Source organism: Cyprinus carpio, chromosome B18, assembly GCF_018340385.1.
Source record: "Cyprinus carpio isolate SPL01 chromosome B18, ASM1834038v1, whole genome shotgun sequence".
NCBI lineage: Eukaryota > Metazoa > Chordata > Actinopteri > Cypriniformes > Cyprinidae > Cyprinus > Cyprinus carpio.
This window is the reverse complement of record NC_056614.1, coordinates 15,209,377-15,224,649: the sequence shown is the minus strand read 5'-3', so window position 1 is coordinate 15,224,649 and position 15,273 is coordinate 15,209,377. Positions and strand designations below refer to the sequence as shown.

Sequence of the window (15,273 nt, the reverse complement as noted above, 5' to 3'; positions counted from 1 at the left end):
ATGCAAAGCTGAATTTCCATAAGCCATTACTCCAGTATAAAGTGTCACATAATCCTTAAGGAATCTAATACGCTGATTTATTATTAGAATTATCAATGTTGGCAATGGTTGTGCTGCCAAATATTTTTTTGGAAACTGCAATACTTTTTTCAGGATTCTTTGATGAATAAAAGTTACAAAGAACAGCACTTATTAAAAACATAAATCTTGTCTAACAATATAAATATTTGGTATCACTTCTTATCAATTTAACACATTATTGCTGAATAAAAGTTTTAATTTCTTTCAAAAAAAGAAAGAATAAAAATTTACTGACCCCAAACTTTTGAACTGTAGTGTATATTCTTCGAAAAGATTTATATTTTAAATAAATGCTCTTCTTTTTAATTTTTTTATTCATCAAAGAATCCTGAAAAAAAAGTTTCCAAAAAAATATTAAAGGGGTCATTAGATGCTGCTAAAAAGAACATTATTTTATGTATTTGGTGTAATGAAATGTGTTTATGCAGTTTAAGGTAAAAAAAAACACATTATTTTCCACATACTGTACATTAATGTTTCTCCTCTATGCCCCGCCTTCTGAAATGCGTCGATTTTTACAAAGCTCATCTCTCTGAAAAGTGAGGTGTGCTCTGATTGGCCAGCTATCCAGCGCGTTGTGATTTGGCGAATGCCTCAAGCGTGTGATGGAAATGTTACGCCTCTTAACATATTGTGAGGCCTTGTCTGGCCGGAGCGACGAGACATAAACATAAATCCCATTATAAACGTGATATAAACATAATTTCTAGTCTTGTCTTTTTTTTGGAATGCAAAAACAAAGTAGTTTCGCTTTCTCAATGAAACAGCATCATACACCGCACCCTTGAGTGAGCAGAGGCCGGAGGCCTAGAGTGAGCCGCGGTCTAGAGTGAGCCACAGCCGGCTTGAGTGAACAGAGGCAGCCGGATTGAGGCAGATTCTACGAAGAAGCATGCCTTGTGCTCACGGCAATCACATGTGACGACCCCGGGCTGGACTCCGTTTCGTCCATGGTGAAAGCCCATTCTGCGATTCACAGTGCAAAGTTGATGTATTTCCTCAGCGACCAGCACGGATCAGCTCCAGGCATGACGAAGCAGATATCGTCCTCTTTTGGAAGGCCAAACAAAGTAGTTTTGCTTTCACAGTAAAACACACAGTGTCTATATGACATGGCAGTGGCGGCAACAACAATACTACAACGAGAATAAAAGGTACGCCTTCTTTCTTTGCGTTAACGTCTGGGCGGCGTTATGCAAATCTTCCCACATACTGACGTAGATGTGTGGGGGCGTGTTAGAATGAGCCATTTCCGGAGGGCGTGGATGAGTCTCAACTTTTATAAAGAATATCTCTTTGGATTTGAGACTGTAGTCTTTGCAACTTTAAAGATCTTCTTTATTCACCAAGAGCTTGTAACACTCCAAAGAGAAAGGAAAATTTTAAATCGCATCATATGTCCCCTTTAAGCAACACAATAGTTTCCAGCACTGATAATAAATCAGCATATTAGATTGATTTCTGAAGGATCATGTGACACTGAAGAATGATGAAAATTCAGCTTTGCATCACAGGAATAAATTAGATTTTAATGCATATTAAAATAGAAAAATGTTTTTTTACATCATAATAATATTTCACAATATTACATTTTTTTCCTGTATTTTTCATCAAATAAATGCAGCCTAGATGAGCATAAGAAACTCCTGTATAAAAAAAAAAAAAAAAAAATGTTCTGATCTTAAACTTTTGACTGGTAGTATATATGTATATTAGGGCTGTCAATCGATTAAAATTTATAATCAGATTAATCACACACTTTTTCTATAATTACCTGCGATAAATCACACACTTCATGAAATTAAGCATAGACCATTTATCTTGTTTCAAATGTACATTTGTTATCATTTGCTATATACAGCAAAGTAAAACAAAAGTTTAAAGGATGATTCTCAAAAATCTGTATTTTCTGCAAGCTTTTTACAAGATAAATTTAGATGTCTTTCCAAAAAAGGAAACCTACAAACTCTAAAAGGACACCAATGAGCCCATATAAGCACATATGAAGAAAGAAAAAAAAAATCTGAATACTATAGTATGTGTACAGTGCAACAGCAAAGAGCTTTTTTACATTTTGGAGAAGCCAAGTAGCCATACTGAACAGGACCACATGGAGATGCCAAAAAAAAAAAAAAAAAAAAAAACCTAAACCAACCACCTGCTGACTGCATATATCTACTACTGTAGATCCATTAATTATTGTGAACCTGTGTGGAAACAACATGAATGTACAGAAATGTCTGTACTGTGCATAAATACAATGTGTGATCAGTGCATCAAGAGCACTCATACACGCATTATTATAACTGACTCACGCGTGCTTACTGTAAAACTCCTGTACACCACCACAATCGTCTTTACCTTGATCGCAGTCTTCATCCATCAAAACTCTACTAGCGAGACTGGTTATCTAGTCGAGAAACCATACAGTAGTTAGCCTCTCATCTGGCCATACAGCAGTGGGTTGTTAACAATCAGTTCAGTCTGTACTTCACATAGTGCAATGTGTTAGGGCTTGAGCTCTTCAGAGACAATCACAGAATATGACAGAGCTCTGCAATCTCTGATGTAATCAGCCTGGTTTCCTTTGTATTATCGCTGTTTTGGACGGATTGTTTGAATGCATTTGGTTCCTGGGTCACTGGACTGAAAACTTTCTCGGAGTTTAGCGGCTTAAAATTATTTAATCGCAAGCAGAGAAGAAATTTGGGTTAAAGGGTTAGAATATAATTAGTGCTTCAGTAATTTTGCGTTAACTGCATTAAATTATTTTAATGCGTTAAGGATTGTAAAATTAATCGCATGCGTTAACGATGACAGCCCTAATACACACACACACACACACACACACACACACACACACACACACACACACACAATACATATTTATACAAATGATATATATATATATATATATTAGTGCTGTCAAAAGATTAATTGTGATTAATCACATCCAAAATATGTGTATGTGTCCTGTGTATATTTATTATGTATTATGTATTATGTATATTTATACAAATGACTTTATTGAGTCATTCTGTAATTTACCAGCTAAAATGTTTAATTTTAGAAACTAATCTATCTCTAATCATTTTTACTGTGAATTCCTGGTTTATTGAACCATTAACAGTGGCTTTCATATCTAAATACTAATTTCCATTTCCAAAGCAAGCCTCAGGCTAAAACACAGCTGAATCAGTCAGAGCTAAATCGAAGTTTGATCCATCTCAGACCACATAACATGCTAATGTTAGCCATTGAGAACATCATACTAATCCAAGCAAAGGGCATTGGATTACCTTTATAAAAACACCAAGACATGCCGACAACGGATATTCCTGGCAAGCCCTCCAAGCCAAGGGTGCTGTAACTCTAACCTGGCTGTTACTAACTATTGGCTGAACGTCTTGCTTGGATCCTTCCCAGCCTTCATCTTCCAACATCCATCATGTTCTTTTTTTGTGAGGGAAGATGGCACAGACCTGATGCATTGGGTGATAGACTATTTGTCCTTCCATATGCTGGATCTTGTAAGCCGCTGTATGCTATCCTGCCAAATTTTGTCCCGTGCCAGCGAAGGACACATGTTTTTACAACACAAAGTTTGGCAACCGGTCAAACGGCAGACCTGCGATTTAGGACTTTCCAAGGTTCAGCATGGCTGCACGGGTCATTTGGAGAGATTTTAAAAACGTTCACGAAGCACACCTGGAAGTGCACATAAAATGTTCTTTGAAGAAAAAAAAAATAAACAATGAAGTTTTAATATTTAACTGTCTGCAATGGGTCTGCAAAGTACATTTGGGTGTGTTTCTCGGTCGACAAAATTCACTTTACAATCTCCTGCGAAAAACGGACACGTCCACAAACACAAAGTTGCAGGAAAAAATATTAGAATGCTAACATGCTTTTGCTTTCAAGAGTAAATGCAGAGATTACCTTGCTATTGAGATCAACCCCAGCCACCCCATTTTGCAATAAAAAAGGGGGTAAAATCTAATATTAAGAGTCAAGGCCTCAGAGGCAGGGAAAGCACTTTGAGTATTCAGTCGGTGTATCCGGGTGATTCATTTTCACAGAGGAAGCAAGCCCATGGGGTGAGGTGACCCCAAGAAGCCAAGAAATTTGTTTTTCCTTTCCTTCCTGCTCCCTTCTGGACTGCCTATATCTCACTTCCTGGAAGTACCTGTCCCTCTCACTCACTCTCAAGGACCCAGCCAATCTCCCTTTGTAAATAGAACTATGTTTTATAATTCTCTCTCTCTCCGAGATGACCGTATCAATAATGCAGGGGAACTGCATCTGTCCGGAGTGATGAGATTATTTTTCTGATTTGGCCTGACAGTTATGGTGATAGTTTGCCAAACAATCTACTCTGGCGACAATGACCACAGATTACAGCTGTTTTTAAAACAGCGTGGCTGAGGAGAGCTCCATGATTGATTACACATGAAGAGACAGAGGCGGGCAATTTGGCCCCAGCATCTCACTTGCTTTTAACTCCACTGATACTGAAATAATCTTTTTCGTTTATCCGTTTGGGGAAATGCACAATACGGAGGACTGCGGGTCTAAAATAGTCTGACGGCAACAAGTGTGCTACTATTGAAGAAAAATAGCCTTGTGTTGTTTTTGATAACCCATGTAAAAGACATTATAATGAACTTTATAAACCTTGGAGATTTCAAAGCCCGCTAAGCCTGAAATGCGTTCTTTAAATATTTAGTTATAACAGTGTTCACACTTCAAAATTTCCCTTTCACCTGCATGTCATTAGCTAGTATGCTTTATATATATATATTTTTTCAATAGGAGATGACATGAATGAAAGTGCATATTGAAGTTGGAGGCTGATATATAGTAATAGGGTGAATAGTAGGGTGTTTATTTAATGTTTGTGCATTTTGGCCCAGTTGACATTAATAAATATATCCTCTTCCAATAGTGTACATACAGTGCATGCAACACAGAAAATTTGTCAGTTTAGTAAAAAAATAAAAAATAAAACAAAAATAATTATCAAAATTTTAGTATAAAAAAAAAATTTTATATTTAACAGCATTTTGTGATGGAAATTACATTCTAAATATAAGTAATAATAAGTATTAAAAAGCGTTTCTGATGATTTTACACCTAGTATTAAATAACTGTTATTTTTAAAATGGATTTTGATATTTTAAGATAAAAATCTTTAATAAAAATATATTGGGACATAAAACACTAATAATCAGATCATGGAGATCTGGGGTTAATACAAGTAAATATCAGTTAAGATTAAGAAAAAGCTCATATGTAACAAGCGATCATGTCAAGTCATACATAATACCAATTTTTCGTGAATCTAAACAAAGACCAACAATTTTTGATGTCTCACTAGCTGTCAATCCCTCTAAACCTCTTTGTCAGAATTAAAAAGTATGCATTCAGAACTTTTAATGTAATAAATGTCAAAAAGACAATATGAAATAATTACTGGAAGGACAATCTGTGACATTTCTTAAACAACAACAAAAATCCTTATCCTTGAGTCATCACAGTTACTGACATTTATATAAAGTACATTCCATAATAGTCATTTATGACTTAGTAATTCCTCTGAATCGGCTCAAAGCCCTTGAGGTTAGAGACTATCAAAGACCAACATCCATTAAAAAAAGGCAATAACCCACCTTTAACTGTGCTAACAAGTCCACCAAGCCCAAGGCCTGTGGTCTAGAACAGGCACTGTACAGGTCACAAAGCAGGTTAAGAAGCTATAATAAGCCACTTCAATAATGTGACTCAGGCCCAGTGAATAAAACATGACTGTAATCCACTTTTTGGCCTAAGAGGTCTCAAAAAGGCAAGCATGGCACTTGTCAGACATCATGACCTAATTACTTCCATAAATAAATGATCATACTTTTCAATTTAAAGTTGCATGCTGTGCTGGGAACTGAAACTGAATTAAAACGAACATCATCGGGAGGTTTGGGATAGCTATAGTGCTTAACATCTGCAAAAAATTTAAAACGGCAACAGAAAAGAACCTGGATATATAGATTTCCTTGGATCGCGTCAAGACTATTAGCATTCCAGGATCTTCTCCCCATCCCTGAATATTTGTTCTCCAAAACACTAGCAGGCTGAGAGCAGAGAGGCTCATGTTTTATTAATGACACATTAGGAGTAACACCAATCGGCTAATATAAATTTGCATATTTATTAAAAATAAGACATTTGTGATTAATGGGATTTTGCAATGCTACATGGAAATGAGGTGAAAACTGTTGGTGAGTAAATCCCTGATCTTGGCTTTAAAATGTGGCACTCCTTAAGGTTCTTAAGCATCTACATTCATAATACTAACTCAACTGGCCCTTCAGAACAATATAAAAATGGCACAATAAACCGATATGCACGGATAACACAATCACTATGTGGCGTCTCCTGCAAGCTCTGTAAATAAAGACACTCTCACCTGCTCATTATGCAGCCACCCATGCTTCAAATACTGCAGGAGTATCACCAGATTTAGTCTGCGGTGTATTACACTGCAGATCCCAAGTGGGCTGAGAGAAAGACAGAAGTTGGAGTGGGTTTAGAGGGCCCGTCTGCCATCGATTCAAATCTGTCCTATAAAAGAGTAAAAACAGAGAGGGGGGGAGAGAAAAAACAGAATAAGAAATTGTCTTGACGACAAGGACATTGTCAGATAAGTGGAGAAGGGCAGTCAGAGAGCTATTTAGAGCGCCGGTAAATGGCCTTTTTACCATTCCGGCTCCCCCTCTCTGCTCCCTCCTCCTCTGTTTGGGGATGGCATTAGAGACTGGAGACTGACATACATTTTTTATAGCTTCATAAAGTCGTCCAATGACCAGGTCACCCTTCTCATAACTAGGGAGCAGAACGCTTGAAAAAAGCCATTCATCACTGTGAAAGGGCCTGCTTGTCCAAGCGCCTTCAAACATGCACAGAGTCTGGCGAGAGACGCTCAGCGCAAATGCTAACGTACTTCTGCCGCTAATGCCAGATGACCTTCTCACATCTATTAGCAGGCTGGCTGACGCAGAGGGCAGACACGTGCCCCACTTGTCTCCTGCTAAAATCTCAACCGCAAAGATTACAAATACCATACGTGATTCCACATATCAGCATAAGCGTCGTGAGGAAAAGGTAGCAGGAACGCCTGATGTGGTTTCAAACAATACACAAATAAATGTGGTATGGGGATGTGTCCGTCTGACAATTTATTCAGATTTTAAGGGAAGTGCATGACATGCCTTTTAAGTATGTCCCCTTTGATTTGGCAAGCCAGAAGGACCTCCAGTACAGAATTGGAACGCCCCTCGCAGAGAAACCATCACACCACCGCAGCCCATTAGTGGGCAATTAGTGACAGCTGGTGGGTTGTCAGGCTGGTAATGGGCTCAAAAGGAATACCCGAGGAATACAGGAAACAATAGAGGGAACATGGCGAGAAAGCGAAACGGGAGCATTTAAGAAACGGATTATGTTCGAAACGTGCACGACGTACATTGTGCCGTCTTTTATTTTCGTCTACCACACTAGGGGATCCATAGCAGACGAATGTTTTAATTTAGTCGCTGAGGCAGAAAGTGTTTCCAATAATCATGCTGTCACAACACCCAGACGTGAGTGTCCAATCCTGCCAGACTCCCAAAATGTGTAATTATCAGCTCAAAATGATCATGTATAAGATGCCTTATGCTACGGTATTCATTCCAACCCGAGTTGTGTGGGAGTGAATGCGGCGGGTTTAAAGAGAGATCTACTTTCTAAGGTAAAACAAAACAAGCACGCGACGTCCGGGAAACAACAACGCCTGGACGTTTTGAGTCCATTTTCAAATGCGATACTCCCTTGGTCCATGAAAGGAAATAGGCTGCAGTTCTACGGCATTGTGTCCATCAGATCGCTCAGGCTTTTTCGCCTGTTTTTCATTTCAAATGCTGTGGCTGAACTTTGAAGGGCCCAAGAGGCAGGCCGAGGGCGAGAGATATAAGTCCTTTAATAATTTATTTAAGAGGCCAGAAAAAAGCAGCCAAGGGGAACAAATAGTGTTTCTCCCAGAACCAGGACCTCTCTGACCCCGGCGTGACGTACCTGCAGCGGCCCCGGCCCCATCACATTAGCGAAATTCTTATTTGATGGCATTTTAATATTCTGCCTTGATGACTTTTTAGCAACATTTACTTTCGGCGGTCTCTGGCGCTTCCCCCGGAGGAAATGAAACATGTCAAAACCCATTACGAAAAAATCAAAATTTAAATACCTCGGCCGTGTTAGTAGTAATACACACAATCCCTGCCGCTCAGAGGCAGGGGCGCACAAACACTCATCTGCTTGCCGGCTCGTAATGAGTCTGTTTGATGGGGAAGCGATTTGTGGGTCACCAAGCATACGTTACAGATCCAATTTAACCCTTGATTGCTTGTACTCTGGAGGGCTGGGGGGAATGTGTTATTGAAATTTAATACCAGATCATTTCTGTTTTTTTCTTCCCGGTCCCCCCAGCCCTCTCCTCCCGTGTTGGCACAAAGGTGTACTAATACGCCTCCCAGTGTAGCGTGGTATCGGTGGAGGAGACTGAGATGCAATGAGGGAGAAGTAAAAGTGCGGCCGATGGAGAGAAACAAAGACAATTTTATGCATGAACGCTAGGCCAGCCTCCTCCCGGGGTCTTGCTAAACACCAATCCAATTAGCCCCCGAAGACGCCACAATGGTTTCCGACTCAATTGAGTTTTGGCTTTTCCATCATGTGATTTATGACTTTTACAATGCAGTTATTTCTGTAGAGCTGCGATCTGCTTGTGCGACAGATATGCCGCGTAGCAATTTCACAGATACACGGACGGCTGTGGGAACAGACAGATAGAATGCTGTAATGTGGCAGCATGCAAATGTCTGCTGGTTAGTCTTTAAGGGAAAAGAGAGAGCAGGCTGGGCTTTTTACCCTGCGTGACATCTGACAGGATGTGAGGGTGACAGCAGACAACAATGAGAGGAAGCAGTAGTGTTATTAAGTGAGCCTATGTCAAGGGCAAAGAAAGTTAACCACCACTTGACAACGTAACTAGAAAGTTTTTTGTTTTTTTTTGTTTTTTCAAGCACCTCCATCTGCCTGACAGGTGAACGAGTACAACTGCAACTTTTAAAGTGATGAAAGAACAATAATGACGGTTAAAGGTGAAATGTGTCATTTAACACTAATATCACCAAACTGAACTGCAAAAATAATGACCTACCAAACATCCCCTGATCTGAAACGTTATTTACAGAAATTTAAAAACATTGACTATTAATTCATTCATTTTAGTTTCTGTCATTTCTATGGATGTTTTATTATTATTTATTTAATAGACAGATATATAGACAGAGAATATTCATTTTTTTATATTGTACATTATAACATTGTTATACCTTTACCATTTAAAACTACTTACTTTAGTTTTTTTAGTATTTTGTTTTTAATTTATTTAGTAAAGAACATGTATTTTAACACTGAATGTATTACACGCTTCAGTTTTAATAAAAAAAAAAATAATAATAAAAAAAATACATGTAATGAATGACAACTCTACAACCTAACTGCAGCCCTAACTGAACAATAAAAGTTGCAGAAATGATAACAATAACAAACTATGACAATAATAAGACGAAGAAGAAAACAAACTATTGTTTTTGAATGTAAACAATGAGAAAAGGCATGCACACAACATGATTAATCTTCTTTCCTGTGTCCTCCCTCTCTCTCTATTTCCTTTTTTCCTGGAAGTTCTAAGCACATCTGTTCTTTTGAAAGCCTCTTTCAGTAAAACATCAAACACTAAGAACCGAGTTTTGTAGTGAGGGACTACAGAAAGTCGAGTCAGGAATATCTCTCTTGTTTCAGCATCCTTTCAGTCCTCTTTGATGATGAATCAAATAAAATGGAAAGTGTTCCTTTTTCCTACACCCAAGCCTTCTTTCCTCTGACAAACCTTTTTGTCTCAATTACTTGTTCGCTATTGTCTGTTTTTCCTCATAAAATTCCATGGGTACTGTCAGACCTTCCCGAACATCTCTGATATATAAAAAAAAAAAAAAAAAAAAACATAATAATAAAAAAAAAACTCTTTTCTCAAGCCAAAAAAGAAAATAAGTTTATACTGGGAGTACTGAGCAACAAAAGGGTCTATAAAATGATTAATCATAAAATAAAATTAAATCTTATTTAAATAATATATCTAATATATTAATATTAATATTATTATTATGACCAATAATAATAAGTATTATTATTATTATTATTATTATTATTATTATTAATCATCATTGTTGTTATTTTTACTATTGTTGTTACTTAATTTTTACATAATTTTACATTACTTTATAACAACTTCATAACATATCTTTTGAAAATGTAAATTGATTGGACAAACTTATGTTGAAATTAAGAATGAATAAAATAATTATTATTTAACAAACAAAATACTATTAATATTATTAATATGGTCAGTATTACTATTATCATTGTTATTGTTTTTATTATTGTTGTTGGTACTAATTTTACATAATTAGTAACGTAATAACTCATAACTTATAACTCATGAAAATTAAAAAAAAAAAAAAGAACAAACTTGTGTAGAAATTAACATTACTGTAATATACGCCGTAAAAGTATTGTTTTAAAAATTGAATTCAATAACTAATGTTAAGGAACTGAACCTCACTGTAAAGTGTTACAGGAAATACTTGGAAAGTCTTTCCCTATTCATCATATTTTATTAGGTTTGCTTGTACTGTACTACACATCTCTAACAACTTGTCAACCTTAGCGTTAATAGCGCAAATAAAAACATTATTACAATGTTTTTCACTCTGCTATTTGTTCCTTGTGGCTCAGAAGTGGCTCTGAGAGGGAGCGAGTGGTACACATGGTAGGGCGAGCTAAACAGTGGGGCCTCTAATTGAGAGCTCAAGTGAGGAGTCGGTGAGCTGGCTCACTTCATCCGAGTGTTTGTCATTAGACCTCTCCACTGAGAGAAAGTGCGCCCGTGCCGCGCTGTGGCGGCCCGCTCGTGTGTAACCAAGATTTATGCTAATGGGGCTCTGCATATGCTTATTCCACATATCTATATTAAAGTTAATAGACTGTTACATTGCTTCTTAACCCCGGCCTACATACATGATTACCTTTTCCGATTTCTTTGCAAAACGCCATATAAACACGGGGCAGGGATTTTTGTCAACGTGTCAGTGGGTTTGTTTCCGGTAGCAGCCCAAGGCTCCTATAATTGTGGTTGGGGACTCTGTCATAAATGGCCGCCTAAAGAGCAGGGCAAGCCATCTCTTTAATGCTGTAATGTTCCCTGGCTGCTGAACAGTCCAGTGGATTTATCACCTTGCTACTAGGAGTCTGCACAGCTTATGCACCAGTACGGCCTGCCTGGGAACATGAATGCTTCAAATAGAAACAAATCCTCATGTTATGGCAATTAGACATTGTTCATCCATTCAAAGCAAAAAAAAAAAAAAAAAGTAAATAAATAATAAATAAAAATGCACTATAAAACAATGCCATTCCGAATTTATTCAAAATTATATTTATTTAAAATGGCCATCAATATAGAAAATTGATTTTGCCAGCCAAATAAATAGTGCATCCAGTGCAAAATTTTAAAGTTAGGAGTCTAATACTCATCCAGACCAGGCCATCCCATAAACACAAACAAATTCTGAAAGTATTAAAAACCTACCATATAAAATAAAATAATAAATAATAAATCATAAATAAACACAATCAATTAACTGATTTTTCTTAAATTATTGAATTTATAACAAATGCAAAATAAATAAACAAGCAAACAAAATTGTTTTTCCTAACTTTTAAATTGATCTCAGCTTCATTCCTCTGACCTACAATATAAAGGGAAGGGGTGTGAGGGGCACTGAGACCTACCCACCTAAAACTGACAAATGATGCTCAATTATTCATTTTTATTTTATCAATGTATATAATTATTTAAATGATCCACCTGAATCCTCTCTGTAAAAAAAGATAAAAGTGCACTCAACAACTTATAATACTCTTCTCCATCATTTGATGAATTATCGCTGCCACGATCACTAGAACATGTACACAGCTGTAATAGTGCAACACTAATTGCGCCAGACAAATAATTGCTGACTTTTGTGAATAATAATCCTTATCTATAACAGTCCTTATTTACATAAAAAGAAAGCTTGTTTGCAATGACTTTCTTTCTTCTGTGGAACACAATATTGTCTTGAAAAAGTGAAAAGCCTGTTTGGGCTCTCATTCTGACGGCACCCATTCACTGCAAAGGATCCATATGTGAGCAAATCTCTTCAGGTGAAGAAACAAACTCATCTACATGTTGGATGGCCTGAGGTTGAGTAGATCTTAAACAAATTTCCCTTTTTGGATGAACTATTCCTTGAGCCAACGTTAACTAATAGGAACCTTGTACATATACAGTAATGTGAACTTTCAACATTTAATTGTCTGATAAGGTGAGAACTATCCAGCAAGGTAACAAGGGGAACACTAGGTCTCTTGTGAAGGACAGCAGGGCACAACACCGGGCAGAGTTTCCTCAACTGTTGAACAAAGCCTCTAGAACAAGTGGTGGCAGTTCCAGGAGCCAATCTCCTTCAGCCTCTCTTCTTCCCCCATTACAATCCACTTCGCCAGGCTCTTGACTTACAAATTGCTGCTTTAGACTTGGTTTCATTGTAACAGCTTTCTTGGGAGAGAGAGAGAAAAAAACAAGCACAGAAAGGACACTTATTTCTCGGCGCACTACAGTATCGCAGGGCCTCGGCTAACAGTCAGCGTATTGTTCGGTCCTGTCCCTCAGAGAGACTGGCCACAGTGCTGTCAATAAGCTCCCTCTCTGTTCACTTTCCTCCCCATCTTTTCTACTCATCTACTTGGCTGGCTTTCAAATAAGAGCCATGAAAAAGTAAAATGCTTAGGACATAAGCCCCTCAATAGCTCTGCTTAATTCCTTCTTTAATATGTCAGACAAAAATATCAGGGTTCTTTAGTATGCCAATGAGAGTGCTAAGAGAGAAGTGTTCCCAATGGAGCGAGAACAGGGAGAAGGGTGACTTGATTCGGGTATAAAGCGCTTCTGTGTGCTGTAGGGCTTCTGAGAGCAGCGGAGGGGGGGCTGGACCATAAAGAGAATAGTTGTGTGTGTTAGTGTGTAAGTGTGTGTTCTCTGGGAGCTTTATACTGCCGTCTTCAGCAGACATAGACACCTTCAAAAAAAGACCCAAAAACCTCACAAAAAGTCAAGGTTGAGTCAAAAAGTCAAGGTTGACATCTGAAAACATAACAACTTGAAAAGAAAAAATTGAAAATTGGGCTTTATGAATTCTGATTTAATTGAAAATGGTACAAGGAGTAGTGCTACTACATTCAATAGCTGAAAAACTTGATGAGTGCTAATATATTGACTTAATCGTTATGTGTATGGGTGTGTTATATACTTCATTTAAGCATGTTATTTCCATAATTGTTCTGTAAATTACATTTTCCACTACATTGGCTTCAGATGGATAATTAATTTCTGACTTTAGCCTTTTTTTAATTTCCATTCTCATGCAGAGATTGCTGAATACCACACTGTTCTGCTGTCTATCACAATATCAGTCCACCTCAGCTAAAGACGCTGGAGAGTTTGCCCTGACCTCTTCGATCCAAGTCTAATAAACCATTTGCATTACTTTGAGATGACGCTCAAAATGTCAGGTATCAGCCGTGTAGTGCACCTAACCGCAAAGTTCCATGGGATTTGTGGTCATCAACTTGAGTATTAGTTTCGGGCTCAAACAGTCGGTTTGCAGTCGTATATTGCTTGCAAAACAGGAAGACACATCTTTGTGATCTTCCATCAGTGAGTGCATGCATTTTTTTGTTTTTTTTTCACAGTCAGTCATGAAAAAAATAAATAAATAAATAAAAAAATAAGAATAGAATAAGTGTTTTTCACGATTAAATGACTACTGGATTCACAAACAACTGTATAGAAAACAATTAAAAAAATGGCTTTGAAATCACATACACAGCAACACCCCGTGTGGCATCAGGTAAACTGTGCCCATGCATTTACAGTAAAGTTTTAAGGGATACGGCAATTAAATCCGAAGCATCAAGATTTGAAATCAATACACAGAACAATATTCATTATTCGAACCCTTGAACCCTCCCTATTTTCTATTCTAATAAAAAGTCTTGGCTGTGGAACATCTGTAGTTGGATTGGCTAGCTGGATGCAAATAAAGTCATGCCTTTTTATTTTTTCCCCTGTTTGCTATTTCACATTCCTGTCACTGAAGCGTTGTGGGCAAAGACACAGAAGGTAACTGAAACAATGTGGTTTAAGTCAAGGTGATTATTAGGGGTCCAAGCACATTGGTTTGTGTAGATAATGCAGTTACACAATGAACGTGTCTCTTTTCAAGTAAATTATGAGTCCTTATGTGAGTACTATTATATGCACAACATGAAAATAGATAACTAATATAGTGTCCCTTCTACACTTTTTCAGTAATGTGTGATAACTTGAGAAATATGTTGTCAATACAATTAAACTAAAAAAAAGTAATGGTATTTAGGAGCTGATAGCTTTTGCATAATTACAATAATGGGCTTTATCAAAGTTTATGAAAAAAGAATGAATGTTTATGCATTTTTTATTAATGCACATAAATGAAACATTTTCAAGTCTTTGAACAGATCTTGAAGTATTTGCTATCCTGTGGCGCCATCGAGTGGACAACATTAGCATTGTGGCCTTCGTTTTTGAACAACATGATGAAAGGGGCCAATATTTTTTGAAATGATTATAAATATTTAATGATTAGTTTACTGATAATATACCCACATTAAAATCTAATTTACTGATTCTGTATCTTATTTCATGCTTAATCATGAGTTTAATTTTCAATTTACATTTTTAAGCAGTGTTGAATGATTACTATGTGAGTTGCTAAAAAAATGTTTTTTTTTTTTTTTTTTTTGTTTTGTTTGTTTTATTTATTTATTTATTTTTTTAGGATTTACATTTAAAAAAATTAGCCTACTTCAAACATTTTAAGCAGCTTGAACAAAACCTGTTAATATTTATTACAGACCACGGTAACTGTCTATAATCGAAAAAAACAATTTTTTTTT

The 15,273-nt window shown here is 37.0% G+C and overlaps 1 long non-coding RNA gene across 2 annotated transcripts in view; it reads right to left on the bottom strand.

Moving 5' to 3' along the window:
* Window positions 1–15,273, bottom strand: part of LOC109068248 — a 93,479-nt gene that overhangs the window by 20,756 nt on the left and 57,450 nt on the right. For both annotated transcript variants that reach the window (XR_006157092.1, XR_006157091.1), the window contains exon 4: window positions 6,542–6,696. This is a non-coding gene — a long non-coding RNA (uncharacterized LOC109068248). The remainder of the gene's footprint in view (window positions 1–6,541; window positions 6,697–15,273) is intronic.